This window comes from Canis lupus, chromosome 36 (genome assembly GCF_048164855.1).
Source record: "Canis lupus baileyi chromosome 36, mCanLup2.hap1, whole genome shotgun sequence".
In the NCBI taxonomy this organism is placed as follows: Eukaryota; Metazoa; Chordata; class Mammalia; order Carnivora; family Canidae; genus Canis; species Canis lupus.
In genome coordinates this window covers 3,909,794-3,932,511 of record NC_132873.1, presented here as the reverse complement: position 1 = coordinate 3,932,511, position 22,718 = coordinate 3,909,794, and the positions used below count along the sequence as shown (strand labels likewise).

The 22,718-nt window shown below is 38.9% G+C and overlaps 1 long non-coding RNA gene across 2 annotated transcripts in view; it reads left to right on the top strand.

Moving 5' to 3' along the window:
- The window catches only part of LOC140625430 (uncharacterized), a 76,728-nt gene that overhangs the window by 5,446 nt on the left and 48,564 nt on the right, over positions 1 to 22,718 (top strand). Inside the window, exon 3 of one of the 2 annotated variants that reach the window (XR_012024772.1) lies at positions 19,392 to 19,608. The exons of the other annotated variant lie outside the window; for it this stretch is intronic. This is a non-coding gene — a long non-coding RNA (uncharacterized lncRNA). Of the gene's footprint in view, positions 1 to 19,391; positions 19,609 to 22,718 lie in introns of those variants that run through there. 2 annotated transcript variants of the gene reach the window in all.

Below are 22,718 nucleotides of genomic sequence, written 5' to 3'. Positions count from 1 at the left end.
GTGGTTCTTGAGAGGAAGCAATATGAGTCCTATGCTTGCTCCAGCTTATTGTCAGGAGAGAGGTTCCAGTTCCAGATGGAAGGAGGATCAAGGCAGAGCCTGATGTACTCCCTAGGTTGAGGAGATAGATCTGAGAGTCTGAGAAAACCAAAGCAGCTAGAGTTTGCAGGACAGAACTCTCGAAAGGAGAGAATGCCACAGGGGGGAAAAAAACTGCAGGTGGTTCTCTAGAATTTAACTGAATACTGATATGCATATACATGTAAGGAACTCTCCAAAGCTGAGAAAAGAGCCACTTGAAAGGATTAGACATAACAGTGTTCAGCAGTCAAACATGACTGGACTAGTGCTTGTTCTCATCAGCCATAATAGAAAACCTGAAGATTCATAGGTGATAGGTAGAGTACTTAGTGAGATCTTGCCTTAGCAGTGGGAAAAATTAGTCTTAGACTGAACGTTGCTCTGATCTCATATAAGAAATCCTAAATGCAAGACACAAATGACCAAACTACTGCAAAATAACTTAATTACATTCTAAAACAAAGCTTCCAAATATTTATAAAAATATAGAATTATCTCGCACCAACAACATAACATTCACAATATTTGTCATTCAATAAAAAATTACTAATTATGAAAGAAGCAAGAATATTAATCAGTCTAAACCCACTCAATGTTGACATGGGTGGAAAAATTAGCAGGGAAGAACATAAACATAATTATTATATCTGTATTCCATATATGAAAAAAGTTAACACATGAGAAGTATGAAAAAGAGCAAAATAAGATGCTTGCTGTTGAAAACTATAATGTCTGAGATGAAAAATATACTCGATGGCATTAATGGCAGATAGACATTGTAAAGAAAGATCAATGAACTTGAAAGCATAACAATTAAAAACAATTCAAATGAAACAAAAAAGAAGAAAAAGAAAAGAACATTTGTAAGCTACGGGGCAACTTCTAGTGGTTCGATAATTGTAATTAGAGTCTCTGAAGGAGTGAAGGGCAGAAAATACATTTGAAGTAATGACTGAAAAATTCCCAAGTTTGGTAAAAACTAAAAGTCCACAGATTTAAGAAGCTTGGCAAATCCCAACCACAAGATACACGAAGAAAGCTACATTAGTGTGCATAATAGTGAAATGGCTCAAAACCAATGATAAAGAGAAAAATCTTATAAGTAGCTGGGGGGGGGGTAAATTACACAATGTACAGAGGAACAAAGGTAAGGATTATAGAAGATTTATCATCTGAAAGAGTGAAAGCAAGAAGATTATAGAACATTTTTTAAAGTACTGAAAGAAAAAAAACACTGTCAATTTAGAATTCAAGACTGAGTGAAATATCTTTAAAAACAACATTGAAATAAGGATTATATATATATAGTTAAAAATCTCTATTACCAGCAGATCTGCAGTATGAGTGTTAAAAGGAATCCTTAGAAAAAAAGAAAGTTTTACTAGATGTAAATATGGATATATGCAAAGTAAAGGAAAGAACCAAAACCAGTAATTCCATAGGAAAAAAATAATAAAAGTTTCTCATTTAAATCTCTTTAAAGAAAATTAGTGCAGGACACCTGGATGGCTCAGTGGTTAAGCATCTGCCTTTGGCTCAGGGAGTGATCCTGGAGTCCCCAGATCGAGTCCCACAGCAGGCTCCCTGTGTGGAGACTGTTTCTCCCTCTGCCTATGTCTCTGCCTCTCTCTCTCTTTCTGTGTTTCTCATGAATAAATAAATAAAATCTTTTTAAAAATAAATATAATTAAGCTTTAAAAAGTAATTATAAAAGTGTAATGTCAGTTGTATAGCATATGTGAAAGTAAAAATATGACAATAATAGCATAAAGGTAAGAAGGGAGATATGGATGTTACTGTAAGGTTCTTATATAAGATGTGAAGTGGTAATAATAACACATGAAGATAGATTGTGACAAGTTAAACTGTATACTATAGACTAAAGCAACCAGTGATTGATTGAATACACCGTTTTTAAAGTATATACATACATATGTATGTATGTATGTATGCTCTATACCCAACATGGGGCTTGAACTCACTACCCTGAGATGAAGAGTCAAAAGACATGAACAGAAATTTCACCAAAGAAGACAGACATGGCCAACAAGCACATGAGAAAATGCACGCGTATCACTTGCCTTCAGGGAAATACAAATCAAAACCACAATGAAATACCACCTCACACCAATGAGGATGGTGAAAAGAGTCACGTGTTCTTCTGACTGACCAAGCCAGGTGCCCTGCAACCACTAATTTAAAGAAAGAGTTATAGCTAACAATCCAACAAGAGATAAAAACAGAATCATAAAGAAAAATGTAGTGTTTAATGCATATTTTGCTTTGAATAAAAATCATAGGATTGCACATTAGACTTCTGGAGATCTATTCCTGTATGAACAGAAGAGTTAATTTTGAAGGGAGAACATAAAAGCACTTCAAAAAGCTTGAACTTACACTGGTCTCCATCATCTTTGTACTGCAAGTAACCTGAAAACACAAAACACAATACTTATCTCAAGACTGTTGTAGGAATTAGTTGGAATTTCAACAGGAAGTAGAAGACTTGAATCAGGAAGCAGCCCACTTCCTTCGCTGCATATGGCGGATTGCAGACTTAAGTGTTGGGGCTCATTTTCCAACATTCCTCACCTACATGAAGGCCCCTTTATCCTACAGGAAGTTGACATACGGAAGGAGGTTATACCTGAAGCAGAACCAGTCTTAATGCCTAGCCTATGTCCATTAAAATAAATGTAAGTTTTATAAAATCCTAAGAACAAGAAGTGGGTACTACCTACCTACTTAGAGTATCAACAGTGAGATTGCTGTGGTCAGGACAGGAGATGGACCGACCTGCCTATCAGAGAACCAAGACCAGCAGAGAGTTGAGAAGTAGGTCAAGAATCAGAGATATAAACAACATGTCTGCATACGGGGTGGCTAACAGACCCTTTCTCATACCTGTTTGAAAAATACCTGACTCACTTGATGGGATGAGCACTGGGTGTTATACTGTATGTTGGCAAATTTAATTTAAATTTTAAAAATGTAAAAAAAACAAACAAACAAACAAACAAAAACAACCACCACAGCAAACAAACAAAAAACATGACTGTTAAATATTTACTCCCCTGTCAAAATAACAGCAAATGAAATACAGGTTTTGGTCTTTATTTTCCTGTAGAACTGGAAGGTATTATTTGAAGAAAATAATGTAAATAGTGACCAGTGCCAGTGACCTAGAGAAAAACCCTTCACATTCCACCATCTAAGGGAGCGTGCCTCCAGTATCATGGTGAACTCAGACCCTTTTGTGCTAAATTAAAGCATCCAGCAAATAAACTCCACCCAAGCCTACCTAGTCCTCAATAAGCCTTTCTCTTGCCACATTTTAAATGTGAAAAGATAACAAAGGATCATCGGGGCTTTGAGGAAATAATCTGTACAAATAGAAAAACTTATCAAAAGGGAAATGAAAAAAAAAAAGAAAAAATAAAATAAAAAAAATTAAAAAAAAAGGGAAATGAGGTGATTCAGGAACAGAGGGACAAAAAACAGTCTAGGCAATATTTATAAAACTTGAAGGAAATTTTACACATATGAAGTAAAATACACTTTTTATTTACTGTGTTTTAATATGTTATTAAAAAGGAGTCATCAGAAAACAAGAAAGAGCTCTTGGACTTTTAAAATATATTTGTCAAAATAGAAAGAAGCCAATAGAAAGGTTAGAAGGAAATGTTTAAAAACAAACAAAAACCCCAAAATGTAGAACATTTAGAGTCAGAAAATATGAAAGAAAAGTTGAGCCCTAAAATGAAGATTAGATTGTTCCAGAAGAAGACAATGAAGAAAAAGGAAAAGGAGAAACTGTCCATGTGCCTGAAGTGTCTGTCAACATTTGAAGAATGGGAAAATGGGTGAATCTTGACTCTTTAGGAGCAATGTGAGCTTGGGCAAGTTGCTTATTCTGTATATTTTACAAATTTTTTACATTTGTCATAAGTGCCCTTTTAAATTAAAGGATTGTTATAAAATAAGACATAGTATACTATAAAACATGATCATCGCTATAGTGATTAGTATGAATTTTTAAAATGGTGGGCGACTCATACGCAGTCTCTTATACCCATCATAAATGCAAGCAGATGGTCCTAAGTCCTATTGAAGGGAATGTGCTTTCTAATTAAAAAGAAAATTACTTCATGAAAAGGGCTCTCTGCAAGGACATAGGCTAGGCTACTCAGGCCACGTAAAATTATGACAGAGTTGATACACGGTTGAAATTCTCTTTTCTTGTCAATCATTCTCTTCTCTGGCTGCTTCACTTCTGGCATCATTTAGGAACAAACGAGATGTACTATGTTCCAAACTACAGAACCTTGGGGAGCTTTGATGAACATACAATATAATTCATCTAAAAAGATAAAGCCGTAAGTGCAGATAGATAATATAATGTTGATCTCTACATTTTCTTTTTTCAAATTTAAATAGAAGCTGATTGAAGGCAGGATCAAATTATAGTATCCAAGGAACTTTTCCCAGAAACATGTATTTTTAACAGCTAGGAGAGACCTAGAGATCATATAATGTAATTCAATTCAGCATCTTCATTTTTGAGATCAGGGTATTAATTAAGGCATTCGTTGATGAAATTCATTCTTAATGGCAGGGCCAACTCTTCTAAACACCTGCAAGAGTGTTTTTTCTGATAATTGTTTTTTCTTAATTTTGAGTGTCCTATATATTCTGAAAGGAAAAAAAACTCATAAGTTTATAGCAAAAAATAGGTATTTCAAGAGAAATACAGTCTTAGGGGGTGAATAATGTGTACAGAAGGTGTTGAGTACAGCAAACGAGCAATTAATGGAATTGAAATGTATTCCTTAGTTATTTAAATAAAGTGATTGAGGGGGCACCTGGGTGGCTCAGTGAGTTAAGCCCGGGCAAGAGTCCCGGGTTGGCTCACATCGGGCTCCCTCCTCAGTGGAGTCTGCTTCTCCCTCTCCCACGGACCCTCCTTCCTGCTCCTGCACTCCTCTCTCTCTCTCTCTCTCTCTCTCTCAGATGAATAAATAAAATATTTTAAAAAGTAAAATAAAAAGATAAATCAAGTGAGTGAGGACATATGTTCTTATATGATATCATGAAGGCATTCTATTTGCTCATCTTGTTATAGCATCACCAAAGGATATTTTATTTTCTATCTTTCTTTCCACTTTTCTTGGTTTAATAATCCTTTTAAAGGAAAAAAAATCTTGCTAAAATTGAAGTGAATACATTTAATGTAGCATAATCAGCTTCTAAATCTACTTAACTGGAGCCCCATCATGCATTTAGTACATTGAATGAATGGCACAAATGGGAAACATATTATAATGAGGACCGGGTGAATTTCGTGAGACTAAACTTCACTCTCCTGAAATGTTCTTAAGCATCTGATTTTGTAGTCAAGTATAGCTCAATTTGCATACTTCTTTATTTGCATTTGACCTAGACACCTGCATTACTTTTTGGAGATTTCTACTTTTATGGTGCTTTTGAACACTTCACTGCCACCCCACTATGACAAAATGCATTCTGCTTGCTGTGGCTTGTTGAGGGGAGCACAGCGGGATCATGTCTAACCTTTTACTTTTTTCATTTAAATTAGAACAAGTTGTTTACTATATTACAAAGGTATTTTGCCTTTCATAGGTTTGCTTTCTCATCCAGTTTTTAAAAACTTCATGCAGTTTTAGAGACATGGGCATTTTCTGAAAGTAGAAAGCAAATAATACCTGTTGATATCACGATTGTTCATGTGAATATCAATGGGTCCCCACTTCTGCTGTACTAATATTAGATCACATTTTTCTGTCTTCACTGGCCTGGAAGAAATAGACATCCAACACTCGCATGCCCCAAGTAGAACCTACCAACTTCCCACTTTGCAGCCAAACAACGCATCGCTTCAAATCCCTCTGTTGCTCCCCGTTCTGTCCAAATTGAAAACCTGCCAGTTACCCTTGATTCTTTGCTTTCTCACTCTCCTGTATCACATCAATCACAAAGTGTGTTTGAGTCTACCGCCTTTAGATGTGCTCCTGGCTCTAATGCCATCCCCATAGCCATTGCCTTAATTCAGGCTCCCACCACCTCTTCGCTGGACCATTTCAACACCTGTACTACTCTACTTCCTGCATCCAATGTCCCTCCTTCCCAATGCAGCAACTTTTCCAAATTTACATTTAAATATCACACTGCCTTGCTCAGAATGCAAAATCCAAAATATCCCAACTGCCTGTAGGGTAAAAACCAAACATTTTTCATGCCATACATCACATTTGCAAAATCTGGCTCCTGATCGCCCCTTCAGTCCCCTAACTCCCACTGACTCCTCCTCAGATATTACTTGTTGGCCATATGGAATTTCTTCTTGTTGCACCAGGCTTTCATGTTCTTCTGAACTCATGCATGCACTGTGCCTAGAGTTTCCATTTCCTGACGGCATGGCTGGCGGAGTATGTCAAGAAGATTAATGGGTTTCAGAGTCCAGGCAGCAACATAGGGTCTGCATTGCAGTGTTCCAGCCTGTTAGCTCTGGGACCTTGGCCATATTACTTAGCTTCCTCAAGTCTCAGTTTTCTCATCTGCACAAAAGTAAGAGTAATACTGTCTGCCTCACTGGATTCTTGTGAGGCTTATGCGTGCAAATGGTGAAGTAAGGTGTCTGGCACATGGTGATCAGTGAATGCTAGCTATTATCATTGCTAATAATTAGGAATAATTGTGTCATTATCATCAAAGAAAACAAAGCTATTAAGGACATCATGTTGTGTCTCCTATGAACTGCCTACAGCTATACTTGATAGCTATAGTAAAAAGAAAAAGAAGCTATGCCTTTTCTCCACTATGCTTTAAATAATCATCTAATTTGTAAGTCAGATCTGTGGGATAATAAACACCATAGTTATCTTCTACGGATGTCCATGGATAGGGCTGAGAATTTGCAGTCACCCAGAAAATATCGACTGCTAGATATTAAGGATTTGATTAATAAATTGTCAACTTCTGAGACTCACTGTCTTCTTTTACAGGACAACCTCTACAAAGGTGGATTTCAGAGAGTATCTCCTGAGAGGTAGAAGGTGCAATCATAGCTTTAGTCTAGAAAACTCTGGTCCACACTCTGCCTTTTGTATCCTGGCTTGTCATTTCTGTTATTCTTACTTTGCCTCTGGGTTCAGACCTCAGAGCCTGCCTGGAGGGTAGTGGGGGTGGCCAAGAGGTGCCTCTGATTTTACAAGTTCTTTAAACCCTTCCTCCAGGGCTTGCCCAAAGGACTGCATGGCTTCATTCCACTCCTTCTCTCTCTTTCTGACAACCTGACAGCTCATGTTTTCACTTTCTTTGTGGTCACAGTTACCTCTGCTATTGAAGTGACCCTTTTACCCCCCATTCCCAAAACAGCCATCAGCACCTTCTCACCAGGCCAGAGGGCAGGCGAAGGTCTCCGTTCACTATTGTTTGAAATAAATAATTATTGTAGTTCTTGGAAGTAGATGGTCAAAATATAAGTCAAGCAGGAGGCTACACTGAGCCAGAATCCTAGCTGGAGTTCCTCTGATCTAAGAACTTATGATTCTAGGTTTAGAGGTCTTTTACTTTAAAATCTCCCATTGACAAATAATAATAATAATAATAATAATAATAAATTGAAATAAATGGCACATATACTCTATCTCTTGTTTATAGTAGTAAGTAGGCTATCTGCCATAATGAAAAGCAAGAGTTAGACTCTAGTCCTTCAACATGACCCCTAGGAATCTTCCTGGTGTAGCCCAGTCCCCAGGCTCTGCATCTTATTTTCCTCAGAGCTGGCAGCTATGTTGAAGACCTGCCTCAAAGAACAATCATGATTTTAAGAGGGAAGTGAAATTAAGAAGCTCTTGTCATATGCCCTTGGACAGTTTCTAAGAGTCCTGGGATCCCACTAAGATGCCTTAGTGGCCACAGAAGGGTAGTGTGGAAGAAGGGAAGAGGGCTGAGTCTTTGGCATGGAAGTTTCCATTAGAGCTCCACATTACCATTCATTCATCTAACAAATGTTTGCTGAGCCCCTTCATGTGCTGGAACTGTGCTACATGCTGGTGGTGCCGGAAGTGACAGGCATGATCTCTACCCTTTTGGAACAGGGGTTGGGGAGTGCAGGTGGAGGGTGCGGGTGGGTGCAAATATTAGCAAAATATTTTAGTAAGTGATAATTCTATGAGAATATTAATAAAGCACTTATAAACAGCGATTTGAAAAGGTGCCTCAGTTATGGTGCTATACTGGGGAGGGGCAAGGCTCTGCTAGAAAGATCAGGAAGAGAGCTTTCCAGGTAGAGAGTAGACCACTACCATCTGACCACTATAGGGGGCTAAGCCAGAAGGGAAACAGCATATTCAGAAATCAAGGGAAGGGAAGTATGTGTTGGAAGGAAAGGAGGCATCTAGGTCACAATGGCTTTGTAGATGACCATTTAGAGTTTGAGAGTTATTCTAGTCTACTGAGTTTTAGGTCAAATTTCATAAAGACAAAGGGACTACAGCAGAATGGGTCCAGTGAGGAGAGAGAAACCCTACAGTGGTTTGAACCGAAGAAGTTTAATATAAAGAGTTATTAACTATGATCTAAGAGTAACCGTAAGATCCCAGGATCTGTAGCCGGGCCAGGTTCTACTGGATCTTCTTCCATCTACATGCCTCACTGTCCAGCCAGCACCCCATAAACTGTAGGGAGCCTCTTCCTCTTGTGTGTCTCTCCAGCACAACTTACTGAGTAAGATTAACATCATGCTCACTTTAAAGACCCATTTAAAGGAATTTCACTGTTTATCTCACAGCATATGTCAAAGGGTTGAGAGGCAATAAATTAATAGCTAACACCCAGGTTCAGCGGCTGAAAGTAAGATAAAATAAAAACCCTACTCAGTGGTATCCAGTTAGCTTGCTAATGTTCCTTGCTAATATTCGGGGCTCTCAGTTCTGACATCTGTGTTTCGCAGAAGATGCGTTGCCCCCTGCCCTTGTACCTTGCTGTTTTCCCCAGATTTCTGTATGGTTTCCCGAGTCTGAGTGCCTGTTTTAACTTTCTTCCTAGTCCTCTTGGGATGAGGGTCATGTTCTTCTGTTTTTGCATTCCTCTCCTGGAGCCTCCCCTGAGCTCCAGCTTAATGTCTGACATCTCACTCTCACTGATGGATTTTTAATTTTTTTTTTTTTTATGATAGGCACACAGTGAGAGAGAGAGAGGCAGAGACACAGGCAGAGGGAGAAGCAGGCTCCATGCACCGGGAGCCCGACGCGGGACCCGATCCCGGATCTCCAGGATCGCGCCCTGGGCCAAAGGCAGGCGCCAAACCGCTGCACCACCCAGGGATCCCTCACTGATGGATTTTTGAGAGCGAGGCCTCCTCCTGCTGCCAGCCTAGGTTCCTGGGAATCACTGCCCTGGTGTTTTTGGCACATTAAGCCACTGCAGGAAAGACCATCCTCTTAGCAGTGCCTGACCCAGTGTAGTGGAAGCTGCCCTGTTCCGGAGGAAAGAGCCTGGGCTCAGTCATTAGCTCTGGTTGCTCCCTTGCAAAGTTATTGCGAGGAATATGTGGAAAAAGAATTTAAAATTTAAAATATAACAGTACTTAGCACAGTGCCACCCATAGCAAGAACTCAAGTTCATTTCCTTCTATCATAAAGTGCAGCTCTCAATTCTGCTCTGAGCCTTTCCCAGCTCGTTCCGTCTTTTGGTAGTTACCCAGATCCTGGCCAATGTTTCCAAAAATAAGCCTAACAACTACGACAATGGTAGCTGTTTATTGAGCCTGTTTTATTTTCCAAGGGTTTATAAGAATTAATTCATTCCAACATTAAAACAGCATTTTAAGGAAATGCATCAACACCTTTGAATCAGTGAGGAAATTGGAGCTCGGACAAGTTAAGTAACTCATGCAAGGTCATCCAGCTAGGAAAGAATGAACCTGGGACTCCAGCTCATGTGTTCCTGATTCTGCTGTTTACACTCTCAACTAGAGTGGCTTCCTAAGATATAATATCAAGAGCTGATCAGCAATCCTGTCTCTAAGGATGTACTCGGGTCTCACATTGAGCATCTTTTGTGAAAGGCCCTAAATCCTGGTATTTCAAAATCTTATTTGTGGATAATGATACTTAGCAGTGTTAACACAATAACATAAAGAGTAATTGGTAGATGTTGTTAGAGGAATGTTGACGAGGAGTCACTTAGGCGTAATCACAAACCATGATCTTTAGCATCCTTTTTATTTGGCATTGACCTTACATTATTGACCAGCTTCATGGCCATTAATTCGGCTGGCTCAGGTTTTACCATTTCCAACTACATTTTTACAAGTTGGTGGTATAAGTTATGTTCGTCATAATGCATCTATGCTTCCAACTGTCATTTTAACTGAGAATTTGAAAGGTTAAATTAATTCAACCTTCGATGACACCTTTTTCATACTTTTATTATAGCCATTAATACATGGTATCATGATTTATTGCGTATGTGGCATCCTAGGTATCTCCATTTGAACTCTTTGGAGTAAGGATTATAATTTTTTAGTTATCTCCAAATGAAATGGCTCTGGTCAGTGCCAAACATGATATCTAACATCATCAGTGGAATGTAAGAGATTATGCCAAAGTGTTTCATGTACTCTGGATAGACTGTTGAGATTAGGTTTTGAGGGAGATGCTTAAAAACCATGAGAAGCTATTTTGAGCTTTTAGGAGTTAAGCTACCTAATTTCACTTCTCATTCTACCCTTTCTCCACTCTACTAGTTCCATAGCTATCACGGCTGCCTTTTCAATCACTTCAGTTCTCACATCTTGGCTTCATGCTAGCCCCTGTATAGCCACAGCACAAGAGAAGAATTCTGAAAGAGTTGTTCTTTCCTTTTCAGGAGGGAAGAGGTGATGTGAGGAGTCAATACACATAGTTTGCATACTCATGCTAGGCACAGAACTCTGCAGAACAGTTATGGGGAAGCTATTAGTACCTCGGCATTACAGCGAGGCAACTAAAGCTCACAGATTGAGTACCTTTCCTAGGTCACGTGGCTGGTAAATAGAAGGTTCTGGATTTGAAACCAGGTTTTGACTGGCTCCAACTCCTTTTGGTTTCAGCCACAACAAAACTCCTTCCATGGTTGGTAATCAATCATCCTTTCCCTTTCTCATTAGAAAAAAATGTTCCAGTAAACATTTAATTGATACTAACAGTATTGGCATCTCTTTAAGTAACAGTACAATTTTAATTGCATTTCATTTTATAACTTTGTCATCAACAAAAATTGAGCAAGTGGAGGACTGCTGCATTGGTGCTGGGAGCAGCTCCTGATGGGCATCAGAGGCTGAACAAAACTGGGTGATGGGAAGCAGATCCTGAATGGGACAAACATGGTAGCCCCATCTACATGTTTAGGAAGATGATAAGAAAGAATTAGGCCAATCCCAGAAAAAAATTCATAGAGGAGCTGGGACTTGGCTCATGTTTTGAAGAAAGAGACATAGCTTCTCCTCCTTATATAGTGGGGCTGTTGAAGGGAAGTCATTATGTTGCTGTTGAAACCAACTTTGCAGTAAATATAGTGTAACACGAGGGGCTACGTCACTGCAGTGAGAGCAGAGAATGGGAGAGTTTTTCCGTGAATGGAATCATCCTGTCTTGTACTTGGGAGCTTGTGGTCATCTGGGAAAAACTTGCTCATCTTTCTCCTTCCCTTTCTTTCTTTCACCACCTTTCACCCCTGAACACTCCACCATCCTTTCTTGCCTACAAATACCTATAAAGGAAGCAGAATCACAGAATACGGAAAATTTAGGATGCTCAGAGATGCAAGGAGCCCAACCCATGATTCATCAGGTGAGGAAACTGAGGAACATTGAGTTGCCTAAGATCACACATTCAGTGTTGGGGCAATTAATTCACCATTCAATTTGTTCATTCTTCATGTATTTTTAAGTACCTGTGATATACCAACAACTGCATTATGTGGAATGAATGAATGAATAAATGAATAAAGTGTTGAGCAATCCAGATTCAGGTCTTATCCTCCAGGAGTTTACACTTCAGTGGAAAGGAAAAGTGAAGATTTGAGCTCCTGGCCAACTCCTGTCCCCCAGCCCCCACCTTGCTTACATTAATCAGGACTTGAAACCATTCTCACATCTTCTCTTTGGTAGACACTCTGGACTTAGATCTCCCCAGAAAGCTCAAAAACTCAGAGACTTTTCACTTTCTTGGTTAAGATTTCAAATTTGAGGGAGAGAATATACCTGGTTACTTCACAGTGGGAAAAACTCGAGGGAAAGTATTTCTGCAGTAGGATGAATCCTCTGGTCCCCATTTGCCCTGCAGCGCTTCACTGGAGATGTGTTCAGCAGGAGAGTAGCCCATCACTTCCTGGCAGGGTCCTGAACCTCCTGGGCTTGTCCTGCTTTTATCTTGTCTCATTGCTGGTGCCCCCCCCCCCCTTTCTTTGGTCTGCAAATGTGGCTGATTAAGCTATAGTTAGTCATTATTCCAATGAACCTGGAGAATTTCTGTTGCTTCCTATTATGAACTCCTATCACTAGTCCAACTTTATTAAAACCTATAAGATATTTAAAATGAATACATCAGTAATACTATATAAAAAGAGTTATCAACTCATGAGAAATTCCTCCTGTGTTCATACAGATGTGGCAGATACATGTGAAAAATTTCCTCTTCTTAAGCTTAAGAAAAAAAGCATACATTTTATGATCCACCCTCAGAATTACAAATTCTTCAGAGATTCTAAGACGAGGACCTCCTCCCTTCTTAAAAAGGAAGTCGCAATTGGGTAGGGGAAGAAAGAGCGAATGGAACTGGAGAAATCTTGGCTTTCAAGTTCCAAAATGGCCCTCAAGAAGTTAACAATATTTTGGCATCTCTTTATGTTGCTAATGTACGAACATGCAAATGTGAATGGGGCCGATACACTCTGTTCCTACTTCGATTAACAGAAACTTAGATTGCCCTAAGTTATGCCATTGTGTCTTGGGCTCTAAAAAGACAATCCAAACTGATGATAGTAGCAAAATTATTTGGAATAAAGATTTACTTTAAACCACTGCCAACCAGATTAAATAACGTAGATATTACTTTTCTCTATTTTATTTTTCATGACTTGAACTGTTACAAGTGTACCCCATCCAGCTCCATAATTGCCTAGCAGATTGTTAAAGGGTGATTTTAGATTGGCGCAGATGGTGCCACCTACAGCCAGTTCCTCAGTCCTTGTTTACTCTGCCAGTGGCCTTGGTCATGATCTTCTAATAGCTCATTTAGAAGAGAAGAGGGAACCGCGGAGGCTTTCTGTTCACAGTTCACTCACATCCAGCAGCCAATATTATATTGCCATGGATACAATGGTGCAAGGGGGTGGGCAACTCCTGATTATGCCAATCCCATTTCCAAATTATGACTCAGGCTACATTGTGAAAAGTGGAGATATCCTGTACACGTGGCAAAAAATAAAGTACTAAAATGATCACAGCAAATACCTGTGTATCATATATTCAAGGCTGCAATCATTATTGCTGTATAGCCTAGCTTAATACTGTAGAAAAACCTGTTAAGATAATGTCACCGCTGAATTCACTGAAATGTGTAAAAGTGACTGTTATGTTTCTGGGCTATTGTTATACCTATATGTGCTATGAATGGGTTATCAGCTCTCTGGCACTTTTCCTTTACCTCTTCACATAACATGTAAGTCTCAAAAATTTCTTGAAGGGTCTGTGGGGTACTCTGTTTGAAAGCCCTTTAAATATAATCAAGAGATATTCAAATACTCTTTACCTTAATGATCATAATTGTTCTCTTCTCCTCCTCCTCTACTTCTTCATCCTCTTCCTCTTTCTCCTTCTCCTCCCCTTCTTCCTCCTCCTCCTTCTCCTCCTCCTCCTCCTCCACTAGAGACAATAGAAGCATATTTTGGAAGAACCACATGGAGACAGTAGCAAAAAACCACTATCCTTTGCAACCTACTTTCCACACACACACACACACACACACACAAAATGTTTGACATTTTAGAGAAAAAAAATGTTTGAATGTTTATATATTAAAGATAATCAGTGTCAATCTCCATCAAATCGTCGGTTGTACCCTTTGCATGTCTACACTAGCAACATAGTGGGCATTTTATACAACTGCTAAGATGATCCAAGCCTCTGTCTGATTTTTCCAGATAATTAGAGAAAAAACATACATAGAATATGACATAATTACTGGATAATTATGGATGCTTTCACACATGATTTCATCCTGAGAGAACAATCCTGGCTTATATTTTCAACTATGGACTCTGTTAGATGGTTCTAAAATTATTGAGAGAAAGTGAGAGAGTGAGTTTGAGACAGGGAGAGAAAGGAGAGACTCACAGAGAAAGAGGGAGCCAAGAAAGAGAGAAATGGGAGCAAGAGAGAGAAAGAAATACCCAGGAACATGTCATAAAGAACAATAAAAAAAATAAAAATAAAAAAAAAGCATTGTTACTTCTGGTTACCCTTTGAGAAACCACCAGAGGACCAGAGAAACCACCAGATATTTAGTACAGTGTTTTGGTCATGTTCTTATCAGAAATATCCTCCTTATGAAAACTTTGCTCATGACAAATGAGCACCTAAGAAACTCATTCACAACCTAGTATTTAGTCCCACTTTGGAAGCTAACAGAGGGGAAAAAACACAAAAAAGATTTCATAAAGAGGACAGAGTTAAATAAGGTTTAAATATTTTCAATGAAGATGTTAAATACTCTATGTAAGATGTAATAAATTTGATGTTAAGTATTTAAGAATTGCTTAGTACAGAATATCAAATAAATACCTAAAAATGATGATTAATAAATAAGTGTAGGGATACCTGGATGCCTCAGTGGGTTAAGCATCTGCACTCAGCTCAGGTCATGATCCTAGGGTCCTGCCATCGAGACCTATGTCCTGCCTATGACCTATGTCGAGGTCCTGCCTATGACCTATGTACCTATGTCTCCTTGCTCAACAGGGAGTCTGCTTCTGTTTTTACTTTTTCCTCTGGCTCTTCTCTCTCTCTCTCTCTCTAAAACAAATAAAATAAAATATTTTTAAAAAATTAATAAATAAGTATAACACCTGAAATAAAAATCTAAGAGAAGATATCTTTTTTAAAGAGAAAGTATCTGTATTAAAATCACCTTCAAGGGTGTATTAAAATTATCATATAAAACAGAGAAAATCTATGATACAGAGAAATTTATATTCTTTATTTTTAAACAACACAATCAAAATCCTAAAGTGGCTCTGGCACTTGTAGCTGATAAATCATTAAAGTTTATCAGAGAAATAAAATTAGGCCAAAATTTTGTCCATCAAACACAATGTCTCTGACATTGTAACGAATGACCATGAAGCTGGCCAAGTTTGAATTTCCCTTTTCGTATTTTTCTTCTTGTTCTGCAGGATGTTTCTAGAACCTTTGTCCAAGTTTGTGGTTGTTATTGTTGTTTTAAATAGTATTTATTTGGAGAAAAATAAAATAAAAATAAAACATAAAAATGAATCAACTTCAGATAATTTTTAAGATTAAAAGAGAAAAGAAGGAATAATGGTCTGCATTCTCCTGAAAAAATAATTTTTTTTTAATGTGACATGCTTTTTATATATACCATTTCTGCCTAAGGTAAAGTGAGAGAAATGACAATGACAGCTCTAGGTCATGATAAGAAGGTCAATTGCTTGTCTAGACACTGTCTTTGATAACAGTAAGCATTTTCAGATAGCCAGGGAAAGCATATCCCTTTCAGAAAGGTAACTGGATAGGTAATGTGATCTTATATTACCAATAATTGGCCCTGGAATTAAAAGTAGACATTTTTTTTCCCTTCCCTAGCTGGCTTAAACAATGAACCAGATATCAGCTGCTCTTTCATAAATGGAATTCAGGAAAAGGAAAATAATTCTGGCTTTAATCAAGGTGACGCATTGTTATGGACCATCTGAATATGTTGCAGAGTCATTATCATGTTAGATACTATGTGAATTTTTATAATGACCTCTTTTAATCCATTATACGAATCTATATGGACTAAACAGGATTCACACTCAGTTTTATTTCTCGTTCCTTAATATCCTCCCTTCTTTCATGGTTATGATTTCTTCTGGGATCTGCTGTCATTTATTTGTTTCTACCCACATTTTCATTATCAAGGATATATATATATATACACATATATATGTATATATTTTTATATGTGTCTATAACGTTAAGACACACATATATGTATATATATGTATAGATGTATATAAAAAGATGCTAAACAGGCAGCTTGGGTGGCTCAAGCGGTTTAGCGCCGCCTTCAGCCCAGGGTGTGATCCTGGAGTCCCGGGATCAAGTCCCACGTCAGGCTCCCTGCATGGAGCCTGCTTCTCCCTCTGCCTGTTTCTCTGCCTCTCTTTCTGTGTCTTTCATGAATAAATAAATAAAATCTTTTTTAAAAAATGTTAAGCATATATTATATATAATTATATTTATATATATTTATATATAATTATGCTATTTTATATATATAATTTATATATATAATATATATATATAAAGGTACTAAGCATTTCTCTCCTACTCAGTTTCTTCTTCTTGCAAAGGTGAGCTTTGCTGATACTGAGAGAAGAATTCAGCCTGCAGAAGCATGCTGGAGCTAGCTGAATTTAAACTTCATCAGGTTACAATGCAAAAATATCATGACAAAAGAGTGTGTTTCATCTTGTCTTTTGATGAGCACAGCACAAAGTAGAAAATGTTCCCTTTTAACACAGACTGCCAAATTTCTAAACTGGCGCCCTAATTACACCCTTGCAACGTGAAGGCTTGTCCATTTGCACATCAGTGGAGAGGAAACACTGCAGCACTCCGGAGGGCTGGTGCTGTCAAATGAACTAGGAGAGTGGGGAAATGACTCTTTTCCTTTGAATGTCTTTTTTTCCCATTTTATTCTGAAAATTTCCAAACGTATAGCCAAGTTTGAATTTTTTCAAGTGAACATCTGAATACCGTCCACCTAGATTCTACTGTTAACATTTTTACTACATTTTCTTTTTCACATATCTGTCTCTCTGTCCATTCTTCTATCTGTACATCAATCCATCTTATTTTTGTGATGCATTTCAAAGTGAATTGCAGTACTGTTCCCTAAATACTTCAGCCTGCTATAATGGCTTTGATGAAGAAAATGGATGCATTTCTCTCGGCCAACTTTGAAAGAGCAATTTTAGAGAGGCGAATAAAGGTAGAGGAAATTATTTTCCAGGAACAAAGATATGAAGAGAAATAAGTTTTGAGACACCACACAGGGTCATTTTATAGACCACTGTTCTAGTCCTGCTGGAATTTAAATCAATATGCTCTTTTTTCCCCCCTTCTCAGTAGCAAGAGAGAATTGTTCACCATCAGATTTATGTGACACTCTTTAGAATCAGCAACACATTGGCATTAACTTGGTACCAAGTCGTGCTTAAAATATGAGAATTGCTAGCGGATTTTGTTTTTATACCACCAAGCAAATGTAGGACAATTTTGTCCATCTATGCTGTTGAACACAAAGAATATAGATAAGACGACCTGAGTTTAGAGTGAGATATAAGTTATCCTTTCATTAGATCATAGGTCTGCTAAAACGAAGAGCATTAAATAAGGAACAAAATAATTGAGACACTCAGTCCTCTCTGCAAATTATTATGTTGCTCTTCAGTGTGTAATGACTTAAGCTTAATTGGTAGGAGATAGTTGACTAAGGTACAAGCAATGTAGGGGTGTGGAAAAGGAGTGAAACAAGGAGTTTCACATGGGAGATGCTAGAATCATCCACTGAACAAGAATTCTTGAATTGGAAACAAAGGTAACTTATACAGGTCTCAGTCTGCCATATACATGGAATGAGAGACGATTTAACTAGAGGATACTTCTTGTCTCAGTAATTCAGGAATTGATACCATGGGACAAGACAGTGCATAATGTAAGATGATTATAAGGTGCAGCTCGTGTAGCAAAAAGAACAGACTCCTAGTGCCTGGGGGTAAAGGATGATTGGAGGTGGAAAACAACCATAGAAGCATCAGAGAGGCGGATGGGGCCAGTTCCAAGGCTGAGCTGAAGAAGAAAGACTTGAAAATCCACCAGGTTTAAATAAGATGGGAGAGGATTTTGGAGGATGGTAAAGGAGAGAAAACTGACGTGATAATTGAAAGGAGGGGAGAAAATGCTGAGGAGTTAGAGTAACAAAATACAAGATAATGCACCCCTTTCTAAGAAGCACCATGGGACGTGGTCTCCACTAGCCCCCAGAACTGGGAGCTCTCATTCTTGTTTGCCCAGAAACTGCTACACATATTGATTGCTGAATAGATCAGCTCTCCTACCCCCCAGACAGTGTTCCTTAGTTCCTCTGTTCAGATAGATCTGCCTCTAGAGCTACACCACATCCACCAGGGGACGCTCACACGGAGGGGCATCTGGAAAGAAGAGAAATGTCATAGACAGAGAAATATCACCTGGACAAATGCCAGTCTTCTAATTTATAGAAAGAGTCAGTGATTCACCCAAGTTTACACAGCAAGTTAATTGAAAGCAATGGACTCAATCTTGAAAGCTTCTAGTCCAAATTGTTCAGGGAAAATAAGAGAAAGAGAGAAGGTGTTGAAGGAGAATGTTGGGAGGTGGGGGTGGAGGGGGGCATGAAGAAAGGAGGGATGGGAAAGAGGGAAGAAAAAAAAGAAAGGTAAAACATTTCATAGCCATAGCACCCCCCTTAAATATTGGTTTTCTTTCCTCTGTACAAATTAAAGGGGCATCTGAGTGGTTCAGTCGCTTAAGGGTCTGCCCTTGGGCTCAGGTCATGATCCTGGGATTCTGGGATCCAGCCCCTTGTTGGGGGGGGGGTCCTGCTGAGCGGGGAGTCTGCTTCTCCATCTCCCACTGCTCCTCCCCACCTGCTTGCACTCTCTCTCGAATAAGTGACTGAATAAAATCTTTTAAAAGCTACATATAAATAAAAACAAATATAAATAAATCAAAAGCAATTTGTTTTAAAATGTATCTGTACGAGCTAAGTATTCCCCCTTATGAGCAAACTATATTGCATGTAAGACTCTCTAATTCTCTCAGGCTAACCAAATGACTTGATTTGTAATTTCTGTAGATGTCCTTGATTTCACCAACATTCTCATTAAAAAGAAAAAGATAAAAAAAAAAAAAAAACAACCGAGATTTCAAAATGTCCACAAATTCTAGCATTGTGACTTTATTTTCCCCCATCCAGTTTCAGCTGCAGACATTCCACCGTCCTCCAGACTGAAAGCTATGGCCGGGGATGAGTGAGCTCACCTTGCGGAGGCTAGAAGCTGCCCATGGCAAGTTGCACAGAGTGGAACCACACAGACACTTCTACCGCCTTCTTCCTCTCTCTCCTACTCTCTCTTCTTCCCTATATACAATCATTATAACATGTATACATATTTTAATAAAGAAAACATCAATCCCTGAGGAATTAGCTCATTTAGGTAACTTTCCTTGCAATTTTTGTCGGAGGGAAAAGGGACTGTCACTTGAAATTTCCTGGAAGGTTCTTCAGGGATCTGTAACATAATAGCTCTACTTTGCCACTCGAGGACCATCCCCTCAACCAGCCCCTTAGTCTCCCTCCTTTTTGACCATCCCGTGATGCCCACTGCAACTCCTTGCTCCCAGAGTGTTCTTTATTTTTTAGAAATGGTTTTAAATTCATTATATGAGAATGCATTTCTTCTGCTCTTCTTTTTTTTTTTTTCTCCCAAACTAGAAGTCAATGATAATCTGTTTTATACTCACCTTTTGCTGGAACCCATCTATTGTCTACTTGATAATGGAAGAAATTTGAATTTTAGCAAAGGCCATAGTTTAGAATAGATATAACCAATGAACAGCAAATATAGCCCCTAGAGATTTTGAGAACAAAAAAATATTTCCTACATTATTTATGTTTTTAAAAAAAGTCTCTTTTTAATACCCAGAGAGAGATTAGTGAGGTAACTCAGATTTAGAAGTTTTTTATTGAGTCTTTGCCAAATAGGGTCATATGAATGTGCTCTTTATTTTCACACTATATATGAGATTTTCCTATCTATGTCAACAGAGGTTGCCACATTGTGTAAAAGATAGAGGGACCATAAGGTTAATTATAGAATATATTTTTAGAAATAATAAATGATAGACAAATGCAGCTTTTTTTCTTTGCTCTGCATATTTCCTAGTCTTTATACAATTTATTCATCCATCCCTCCATCTACCAGTCCATCTATCCATACTTGGCTGACATATATCTGAGGCATGTGCTTGCGTTACAAAGAAGAATGAAACATTTCCTGCCCCAAGCGTGTGGATAGTGTAATAAAATGCCCTGTCTCTCAATTTAGGGTTCGCTCCCATAGGCTCTGGCAGGGCAGTCCCCCAAACCAGAGGATAAACATGGCACCTTTCTAGGCCTTGAATTTCACTCTAAGCCTAAACCCTTGAGAAAATAAATGTATAGTTTATTTGAATATTTTGGTGGATTCAAAAAATATATGGAATAAAGACAACATTTGTGTAGATTTCAAAATGTTTAAGAGTCAAGAAAGAACCTGAAGGACGTTCTGGGAAATGGTGTAGCTCTGGGCAGGTGGAGCCAGCTTGGGAAGGGCCTTGAAGGCTATGCAGATGAGCCTGGACTTGATCCCAGAGGCTCCAGGAAGTCACCGATAGTGAATCAATGCAGTGAAACTCCCAGAGTGGTTTCACTCTCCTCTGTAAGCTGATAGCAGGCATTGTTTAAAGCTCGCTGAGGCAGCAAAATAAATTGGATATTGTGCTCTGGTCTGTGAGTCAGAAGACCTTTCTGGTTCCACTAACCACCGATTACGTGAGTGAACTTGTGCAAGTGCCCTGGCCTGTCTGAGACTCTCTACCCTACTGGAGACAGAGACAACCATCTGCCCTTTTACCCCCACAGAGACATTTTGTGTCCCAAGAGGGACCACATCCATGAAAGCCCTATATAAATAAAGGGTGATTCGCTGAAGAATACTTGGAATGCTTATTAATGCATCACCTCCACTCTAGGGAATAAAAGCAGTCAAAAACTATTTTCATAATTTTTTATAAGTGAGTTTACAAATCCCGCCTTTTTTTTTTTTTTTTCCTAATTCACTTAGCAGCCCTTAGTCGGGGGGTTAAGGGTTCATGTCCCTTCAAGGCTATTTTTATAGGATCTAAGCACAGGCTCCAGTGTGGTAGTGGTAAGAGCTCAATAAACGTTTCTCCTCCTTCTGTTCCTGTGGCCACATGCCTGCCATCTATCCCTGTTTATCTCCCACCCTCCTTCTCTCCCTTTTTCTTGCCATTTCTCAACTCCACATCCAAAAATGATACTTTGATCCTGCGCAGTATCCACTCTTTGGATTGAAGACTATCTAGACGTTTCTGCAGAGCCATTTGTCTTGAGGGTTCCTGACCACTACCCTCTTAGTATTTTTTCACCCCATACCCAGATCTCTCAACAGCCAAGTTAATCCAAATTTCTTTCGTCTTTTCATAATTCATTTATTTGTTTATACACCAAGCATTAAATGTGTCCTTCCACACCAGCACTAGACTCTGGAAGAACAACAGAGAAATCAAAACTTTTTGTCCTTGACTTAAATGCTGCTGAAGAGATGGGATAAACAAACCTGAAAGAGCTTACTTGTAGAGTAACTAGACTAAGGGTATGAACTAAGAGTTCTGGGAGTTCCGAGCAGGACCGAGTAACTGCCTAGAAGCATCTGAGCAGGCTTCATAGAAGGGGTGGCATTAAAGAATCCTTGTTTATTTATTCATCTAGTCATTTGTACTCCAAGCTGTCCCCAAAATGACTTCAGATGGGTCGCAAAATTGCAAGCAATCTGTATAAAAGTGAGAAAATCAGGGTATTGAGAAAATAGAAGAAGAAAATAAAATGAAGGCAGGGCGAGATTGGTCCACAGCAGGAATGGAGTGAGGTCCTGACACTAGAGTTGTGTCACAGATCTGAGCTAAAGCAAAGCCAAGGAACATCTGAAATGAACCAGAGGGTGCTTCAGATAAACACGAATCGGCTCAGAAGACCTCAACTAGTCCTGATTCTAGGAGACATTTCCTCGGTGCCCCCGTAAAGAGAACCTTCTTGAAACATGACAAACCATACTTCTGAACGACATCACTACAGTCCACAGAACAGCAAGGTTCTCGGGTCTATTGTCTCAACAGCCCTCGATGGGGGCTGAAGGCATCCCGCCCGTGCCAAGTTCAATAAGAGTAATTAATTCTGTGTTGTCATGCACACAATGGAGAACAATGAATGCAATCTTGCCAGGTCGGGCTCGCATTTGGAACTGAAGAAACAAGAGGAACAATAGCATAAAGTTGTGAAAGTGCGCACAGCGGCTGTAGAGCCACGCAGAGCTGGGCAGGGTGGCGGCCTAGGGTGTGTCGGGAGCTCTGCTGTCCATAGGATGATCATCCAAATTCCTCAGCATGACAAACACGGTCCTTGATGAGCTGGTTGCCTGCCTACATTTCTTGCCACACCTCATCTCCACCCTTGAACCATAAA